The 9,196-nt window shown below is 43.6% G+C and overlaps 1 non-coding gene across 1 annotated transcript; it reads left to right on the top strand.

Moving 5' to 3' along the window:
• Positions 1-8,781: 8,781 nt before the first annotated feature.
• LOC132537760 (U1 spliceosomal RNA) lies at positions 8,782-8,937 on the top strand. The gene has a single exon (XR_009549212.1). It is a non-coding gene; the product is annotated as a U1 spliceosomal RNA (small nuclear RNA).
• Positions 8,938-9,196: the final 259 nt, after the last annotated feature.

Below are 9,196 nucleotides of genomic sequence, written 5' to 3'. Positions count from 1 at the left end.
CAGAAAACCAGCGGTCACCCTAGATACCATTCTCTCATTATCCTGTCCAATCACTTGACAAATTATCCTGATTCAGCATCCCAAGTAGCTCTCATATTCCCCACTTAACCTTTCACTCATTCATTTGCTTATTTGGTCACTAATCCTGTCTTCTCTGTGCAGGTTCTGTACTAGACGACATTAAACCCAAAGGCTAATGAGATCTGGCCCCTGCCCTAGGGAAATTAGAACACTGTCATCATTCAGAAACGGAAATATAAGTATACAGCAACGGAATTCACACAGAGACAGAAAAATGCACAGAGCCTGGAGGAGTGAGTGAGTGCCCTGACTCAACTAGGAAAGGATGGGATATCAGTGAACTTTTCTTGGTGGGAGATTTTTTTTTTTTAATACTTATTTATTTATTCCCTCTGGTTGCCCTTGTTGTTTTTTATTGTTGTAGTTATTATTGATGTCGTTGTTGTTGGATAGGACTGCGAGAAATGGAGAGAGGAGGGGAAGACAGAGAGGGGGAGAGAAAGATAGACACTTGTAGACCTGCTTCACTGCTTGTGAAGCGACTCCCCTACAGGTGGGGAGCCGGGGGCTCGAACCGGGATCCTTATGCCAGTCCCTGCACTTTGCGCCACATGCACTTAACCCACTGTGCTACCGCCTGACTCCCTGTGGGAGTTTTAAAAGGTCAAAGACTGGGGGGGGGGGGTCAAGGTATGCAGTAACACAATGGGTATGCAAAAGGATTTTTATGCCTGAGACTCTGATGTCCCAGTTTCAACCCTGGGCACCACCATAAGCCAGAATGAGCAGTTCCCTGGTTAAAAATAATAAATAAATAAATAGTTTAAAGACTGATGGAAGGGCTGGGAGGTGGCGCACCTAATTAAGTGCACATATTACCATGCACAAGGACCTGGATTCAAGCTCTCATTCCCACCTGTATGGGGAAAGCTTCACAAGAAGTGAAGAAGTGCTGCCTGCAGGTGTCTCTTTCTCTCTCTCTCCTTCTCTCATTTCCCTCTCAATTTCTTTCTCTGTTCTTTTTTTGTTTATTTTCTTTAATTTTTTTTTTTTTGGTTTCTGTTGTTTTTTATTGCCACCAGGGTTATTGCTGGGTCTTGGTACTAGCACTACGAATCTACTGTTCCTGGTGGTAATTTTTCCTGGAGGTTTCTTGTTTATTTATTTATTTATTTTTTCCTTTCTTGTTTTATTTGACAGGACAGAGAGAAATTGAGAGAGATGGGGAGCTAGAGAGGGAGAGAGAAAGATTAAAACCTGAAGACAGGGGTCAGGAGGTGGTGCAGCAGGCTAAGTGCACATGGCACAAAGTGCAAGAACCAGCGTTAAGGATCCCAGTTCAAGCCCCTGGTTCCCCACCTGCAGGGGAGTCGCTTCACAGGCAGTGAAGCAGGTCTGCAGGTGTCTATCTTTCTCTCCTCCTCTCTGTCTTCCCCTCCTCTCTCCATTTCTCTCTGTCCTATCCAACAACAACATCAATAACAACAACAATAACAACTACAACAACAATAAAACAACACGGGCAACAAAAGGGGGGAAGAAAAGCAAAATTGAAAAAAAAAAAAGAGGGGCCAGGTGGTGGTTCACCTGGTTAAGTGCCTATATTATAATCCACGAGAACCCAGGTTCGAGCCCCCAGTCCCCACCTGCAGGTGGAAAGCTTCACGAGTGGTGAAGCAGGGCTGCAAGTGTCTCTCTGTCTCTCTCCCTCTCTATCTTCCCCTTCCCTTTTGATTTCTGACTATCTCTATCCAATAAATAAAAATAAAAGATTAGGGAGTCAGGCAGTATTACAGTGGGTTAAGTGCATATGGCTCGAAGAGCAACGACTGGCACAAGGATCCTGGTTCGAGCCCCTGGCTCCCCACCTGCAGGGGAGTCGCTTCACAAGTGGTGAAGCAGGTCTGCAGGTGTCTATCTTTCTCTCTCCTTCTGTCTTCCCCTCCTCTCTCCATTTCTCTCTGTCCTATCCAACAACAATGACATCATCATCAACAACAATAATAACTACAACAATAAAACGACAAGGGCAACAAAAGGGAATAAATAAATATTTAAAAAATTAAGTCAGATTAAAAAATAATAAAATTATTATTAAAAAGAAAGAAACCTGAAGACCTATTTAACCACTAATGAAACATCACAAACCCCCCCCCCCCCGCAGGTGGAGGACAGAGGCTCAAACCCAGTTCTTTGCACATGGTAAAATGTGCACCTAACAAGGTGTATCACCACCTGGCCTTTCTCTCTGTTCTATCAAAGAAAATCAAGTTTTTAAAAAGAATTAAAAAACATAAGACTAAAAGAGAACTAACTATGCCAAAAGGAGAAGAGAGGAGAGGGCAGAGAATCAGAGTGGATAATACAAAGAATAGTCCAGGGATGAGGAAAGTGTGTTCTGTGTCTACCTACCTGCTGACCAGAGAGAGGTTCATACCACCTACCAGCTGGACAAGAGCTCCTTAGTTGCTCTCCCCGCCCACTCTCCTCACTACCAAATAGAAGGTCTCTCCAAAGTTCCAAGTGGACTTCCTGTACCCCCTGATCGTAACCCTCTGCCAGCACACCTTTCCTCTCAGCTTCACCTCTGTTCATAAGCTTCTTTTAGAGATAGTATTTCCTACCTCTAGGCCTGCAGTTCCACTTTTGGTCAGCCTGGAATTTCCTGCCCTGCCCTTGCTGGATGTGGTGAACTATTCATCATACTTCAGAGTGACTGAACTGTGACTCATTTGCACAAGGGGCCCTCCTATTTGCACTCACCTCTGCAGTACATATATTCAAGGGTCATGAGCTTCAGCTACTCACCAGCCTCCCTCTTGGTATGGCTGTTAGGGTCACCATCTCCTCCCCCCAGTGGTGGCAGGACTGGCCTGCTGAGGACCTCCAGCGTATGAGGAAAATAGGGCTCCTGGATGGGTGAAAGCACAGCCAGTGGAACTGGAGATAACGCATAAAGGTGCTTATACTAACAGAGACTTTCATGCCTGAGGCACCAAAGGTTCCAGGCTCAGTCCCCAGTGCTATCATAAGCCAGAGCTGAGCAATGCTCTAGAAGAAAGAACGAAAGAAAGAAAGAAAGAAAGAAAGAAAGAAAGAAAGAAAGAGGAAGAGAGGGAGAAAGGAAGGAAAGAAGGGAGAAAGGAAGGAAGGGAGGGAGAAAGAGAAAGGAAGAAAGAAAAGAAAGGAAGGACCTTGCCCTCAATGTGGATCAACAACAGTAGAGAATGTTCCATCCTCTGAAGGGAGGCTGAACAACATACTCTATGCTACACCTGAGGAAGATGGGTCAATATTGGGGCAGCTTGGAATGTTCCTACTCATGACCACAGAATGTGAGGTCAGATCTACAGGGATGCAGAAGTCACACAGGCTCCTAAGCTGAATATGGGCCCCAGACCAAATCAAATCGATAGGGTTTATAGTCAACAATATTTATACCCCTTTCCCATTTTAGGGAGCTACTCCCTTCCCTGATCCAGATTTCTGTTCCTTCTCTAGCCATGATATAATCTCCCCAGACAATAACTTGGATCCACCTGCATATCAGATTTCAGGCTCAGAGAAAAAAGAAAAAGGAAAAAAGAAAAACTAATATAGCCATAGGCCCTTTGGAATATAACTAAAATATGCCTACTAGCTATCTACAAAATGGAGGAGCCCCCAACTCTTTATCTGCACTATTTAAGCCTTTAGGTTCATGATTGTTCAACAATTTGTTTGTATGTTAACTTTCTTTTCAACCACCAGGTTTCAGATGCTAGCATGATGCTGACCAGACTTCCCTGGACAGACAACCCCACCATGTGTCCTGGGGCTCTGCTTCCCCAGAGACCCACCCCACTAGGGAAAGAGAGAGGCAGGCTGGGAGTATGGACTGACCTGTCAACATCCTTGTTCAGCAGGGAAGCAATTACAGAAGCCAGACCTTCCACCTTCTGCACCCTACAATGACCCTGGGTCCATGCTCCCAGAGGGATAGAGAGTGGGAAAGCTATCGGGGAGGGGATGGGATAGGGAGAGTGGTGGTGGGAACTGTGTGGCGTTGTACCTCTCTTATCCTATCTTAAGCTTTGTCAATGCTTCCTTTTTATAAGTAAAAAAAGAAAAAAGGAAGGAAGGAAAGAAAAAAGAAAAAAGGAAGGGAGGAAGGAAAGAAGGAAGAGTGCGGCCAGTGACTCTGAAGGTAGAAGCTGCTGCTGTAACATTCCCTTTATTTTTAAAAAATATTTATTTATTCCCTTTTGTTGCCCTTGTTGTTTTATTGTAGTTATTATTGTTGTTGTTATTGATGCCATTGTTGTTGGATAGGACAGAGAGAAATGGAGAGAGGAGGGGAAGACAGAGAGGGGGAGAGAAAGAGAGACACCTGCAGACCTGCTTCACTGCCTATGAAGCGACTCCCCTGCAGGTAGCTGGGGTCTCGAACTGAGACCCTTATGTCGGTCCTTCCACTTTGCGCCACCTGCGCTTAACCCACTGTGCTACCACCCAACTCCCTAACATTCTCTTTAGTATATTAGAAGTTCCATTTGAAAGAGCTGTTGACTAGAGAAGTCTGAGTTGAAGTTGATTTATTTCACCACAGCACCTGGGTCTCACACATATATTATTCTACTACTCCCAAGAGCCTTTTTTTTTTTTTTTTTTCAATTTTTTAAATTTCTGAGAGAGAAGTAGAAATGCCACAGCACTGCTCTTTCACCTGTGGATCTTCCTTTGCTGCCAGTGCCATAGTCCTCCCATGTGATGTCAAAGGCCTCCCCCATAGTAAGGCTTGTGTGTTATCTTCCAGGCAGCCCTGATTGCTGCCTTTGCCTCAACTCTGCCTCACAGCCTGGCCCCAGACACATCTTCATGTTTCCCGTCTAAGGCTTTGGTCTGGTTTCTCAACCAAACTTTCCTTCCCTTTGTCCATGACTCTATCTAGAGTTTTATCTATTTATTTAGCAAAGCACTGCTAAACTCCAGCTTATGATGGGGCTGGGGATTGAACCTGAAATCTCAGAACCTCAGGCATCAAAGCTGGTTGCATGTGATTATGCAACCACCCAGATTCTAGAGTTCCCTTTATTATCTGAGGTGCTGTGGATTAGAAGCACCATGGATGTTCCCAATGCCTCTCTCTCACGGATCTGGAATAAAGCATTGGACTCTTAAGCACAAGGTCGAGTTTAATCCAAAACATTGTATATGTCAGAGTGATGCTCTGGTCCTCTCTCACCCTCTCTCTCATTAATCTCTAAAAGAAAAGAATTAATTATATCAGAGGTCTGCAAACTATAGCCAGCAGGAGCTAAATTAAGGTTTACTGGAGTGCAGCCTTGCCCACTAATTTGCATGTTGCTATGACTACTTTGAGAGGAAAACAGCTGGGCTAAATAGTTGCATCAGAAACTCCATGGCCCTCAAAGCCTAAATTGTTAATTGTATGGCCTGTCGCAGAAAAAACATTCTGACTTCTGCAATATCATGGCCGTGCCACTCTTTATTTAACCAGCTCCCTATTAATAGCATTTAATTGCTTCCTTTTGCTCAGCATTATAACAACTTCACAATTAAGGCTTATTTTAAACAATTATTTTTTCATTTATTTACAAGACAGAAAGAATCAAAGTATTATGGGTATATGGTAATGTGCAAGGCCTAAGGTTCAAACATGGAATCTTCATGGCATAGGGAAGCTCCATGAATAATGGAGCTGTGCTGTGGTAGCTCTCTCTCTCTCTCTCTGCCTTTGTCTTCCTCTCTTCATCATCATAGCATAATGGTTATGGAAAAAGACTTTCATGTATGAGTTTCCAAGGTCCCAGGTTCAGTCCCCTATACCACAATAAGCTAGAGCTGAACAGTGTTTTGGGGGGTTGAGGGGGAGAGACCATCCTGGTGACAGTAGAATTATATGTGTCTTAAACCTTGCTGCCTCAAAAACAACAACAAAATACAAAAACTCACTCTGGTGTCTGCAGTGCTGAGGCTCAAACATACATATGAAAGTTCTGTGTTTTACCATTGAGCCACCTGCCAGGATAGTTACCACTGTGTTGTTATTTTTATATAATTTTTATTTATAAAATAGAAATATTGACATGACCATAGGATAAGAGGGGTTCAATTCCACACAATTCGCACCACCAGAAATCCTTATCCCATCCCCTCCCTTGATAGATTTCCTATTCTTGAGAGCTTGTTTTTTTTTGGGGGGCATCCTCTTTCAGGGAGCATGCAGCTTTGGGAGGGACACATATGGAGCAGTGAGGGAGGAAGGGGACACCCGCTTAGTCAGCCAGATCAGCCAAATCAACCCTGGCGATCAATGGGGTGACAGATGTCGCAGCCAGATTGCCCTCAATCCAAGCTTTTCCTATTCTTTATCCCTCTGGGAGTATCAGGATCATTATGGGGTGCACAAGATGGAAGGTCTGGCTTCTGTAATTACTTCTCCACTGAACATGAGGCCACTGTGCTTTAAGCATCACACAACCGGTCAGTGATCAATTATGAATTCAATATGTCTACACAAAGATTGCATTTAAAAGGGATATTCTTTTCATGCCTGAGACACCAAAGATCCCAGGTTCAATCCCCAGCAGAACATAAACCAGAGCTGAGCAGTTCTTTGGTAAGATAAATAAATCAAAAAATTAGTTATTAAAATAAAATAAAATAGATCTTTTAGTCAACAGCTTAAGGGGCTCAAGAGGTGACTCTGAGATTATGAGCCAATGCTAAAGTCATCAAGGACTGTGTAGAAAGATCTTGTTTTGGGGGCAGAGGTAGATACCATAATGGTTATGCAAAGAGACTATCATGCCTGAGGCTCCTCAGTCCCAGGTTAACCCCCCTGTACCACCAGCAGCCAGAGCTGACCAGTGCTCTGGTTAAAAAAAAAAAAGAAAAGAAAAGAAAGATCTTGTTTTGGGGGCCAGGTGGTGCCACACACACCTGTTTGACCATATGTGTTATAATATGCAAGGACCCAAATTCAAGCCCCCAGTCCCTACCTACAGGGGAAAGCTTCACAAGTGGTGAAGCAGATTTGTAACTCTCCCTCTCTCTTCCCCCCCATCTATCTATCAATCTTCCCCTTCCTCTAAATTTCTAGCTGTCTCTAAACAATAAATAAAGATAGTAAATGAATGAATGAATGAATGAATGAATGAATGAATGAATACAAGTGGATGGTAGATAGCATAATGGTTATGCAAAGAGACTGTCATGCCTGAGGCTCCAAAGTCCCAGGTTCAGTCCACCACCATAAGCCAGAGCTGAGCAGTGCTATGGTTGAAAGAAAGAAAGAAAGAAAGAAAGAAAGAAAGAAAGAAAGAAAGAAAGAAAGAAAGGAAGAAAGAAAAAAAGAAAGAGGTATGTTGTTTTCACAATGAAGAACAAGGGTGCCCACCAGAGCACACTCCAGGATCAAAGATGAGGTAAAAACCCAGAAATGTACGACGATGATAAATAAATATTAGTGATTAGTGATTAAAGTCCTACTCAGTGATGGGAGGACATAAAGAAGACTAAAAAGAAGGAAAGAAAATTAATAGTCATCCACAGTATTCTAGGTACCTGAGCCAGGTACTCTGCAGATAACCTGGTTTTCCAGTGTTATATAACCATTATGACACAGGTATCAGCTATTCAGAAGAGATTCAGATCTTAAATAACTGCTTTCTTGGAGTCTGTGTGAGATGTTGAGTATCAAGCTGCCCATATGTAAGTTTTGATTTAATCTTCACAGTAGCATGCCACCTACCAGCTACTTTAAGGAAAATATCAACTCACATGGCTTTTCTCCTCTTTCAAGTATGCCCCCAGAATGATTCCCTTTACTCTGACCACCAGTGGTAACTGGAGAAGCAACTGTTAGAATTTTTGCACAAGGGCTCAGGAGGTGGTGCAGTGGATAAAACATGGGCCCTCGGGAGCCAGGCGGTAGCGCAGCAGGTTAAGCACAGATGGAGCCAAGTATAAGGATCCCGGTTAGAGCCCCCAGCTCCCCACCTGCAGGGGAGTCGCTTCACAGGCGGTGAAGCAGGTCTGCAGGTGTCTATCCTTCTCTCCCCCTCTCTGTCTTCTCCTCTCTCCATTTCTCTCTGTCCTATCCAACAGTGACGACAACAATAACTATAACAATAAAACAAACAACAAGGGCAACAAAAGGGAAAATAAATAAATATAAAAAATTAAGAAAAAAAACATGGCCCTCAAGCATGAGGTGCTAAATTCAGTCCTCTGCATCACAAGTGCCAGAGTGATGCTCTGGTGTTGTTCTCTCTCTCTCTCTCCCTCTCCCTAACCCTCTCCCTCTCCTGCTCTCTCTCTAGCTAACACAAATAAATAAATCTTAGCCATGCACAATCTCAAGCCACACTAAGGAATGTATACATGTGGACATATATTTTTTTTCCAAAGAAGATGTGCAAATGATCAATAAGCATATGAAAACATGTTCTGAGGGAGCCAGGCAGTGGCACACACAGTTGAGTGTATGTGCTACAATGCACAAGGACTCAGGTTCAAGCCCCCAGTCCCCAAATGCAAGAGGGAAGCTTCACAAGTAGTGAAGCAGTACTGCAGGTATCTCTCTTACTCTATCTATTCTCTCTCCTCCTCTTGACTTCTTTCTGCCTCTATTCAATAAGCTAAATTAAATTAAATTTAAAAAGAAAAGATGCTCTGTACTAGTACTTAGAGACGTACAAGTCAAAAGTGAAGTACAGCTACACTCACTAAGAAAGTTATAATAAAGAGATGGACATACTTGCCTGGCAGAAGAAACACTATGATCACAAAGGTAGTTTAACCAGGACTAGGTTTATCCACTGCACACTGGATGTGCTGAGCCCTGCAATTTCTCCAAATGTAGGAAACTTGACTGCATGTTGTATGGTGGTGGAGGACACGCATTCTCCCCTGAATAAAGAAAAAAACACATAAATAAATAGGTAGATGGACAATAACAGGTGTTGGTAAGGATCTGTAGACGCTGGGACCCTATTCATTGGTGACAGGAATGTAAAATAATGGGCGTCGGGCTGTAGCTCAGCGGGTTAAGTGCAGGTGACGCAAAGCACAACGACCCGCATAAGGATCCCGGTTCAAGCCCCCGGCTCCCCACCTGCAGGGGAGTCCCTTCACAGGTGGTGAAGCAGGTCTGCAGGTCTCTATCTTT

Source organism: Erinaceus europaeus, chromosome 3 (assembly GCF_950295315.1).
Source record: "Erinaceus europaeus chromosome 3, mEriEur2.1, whole genome shotgun sequence".
Lineage (NCBI taxonomy): Eukaryota > Metazoa > Chordata > Mammalia > Eulipotyphla > Erinaceidae > Erinaceus > Erinaceus europaeus.
The sequence above is the reverse complement of the archived record's forward strand: the minus strand, read 5'-3'. Positions and strand labels throughout refer to the sequence as shown.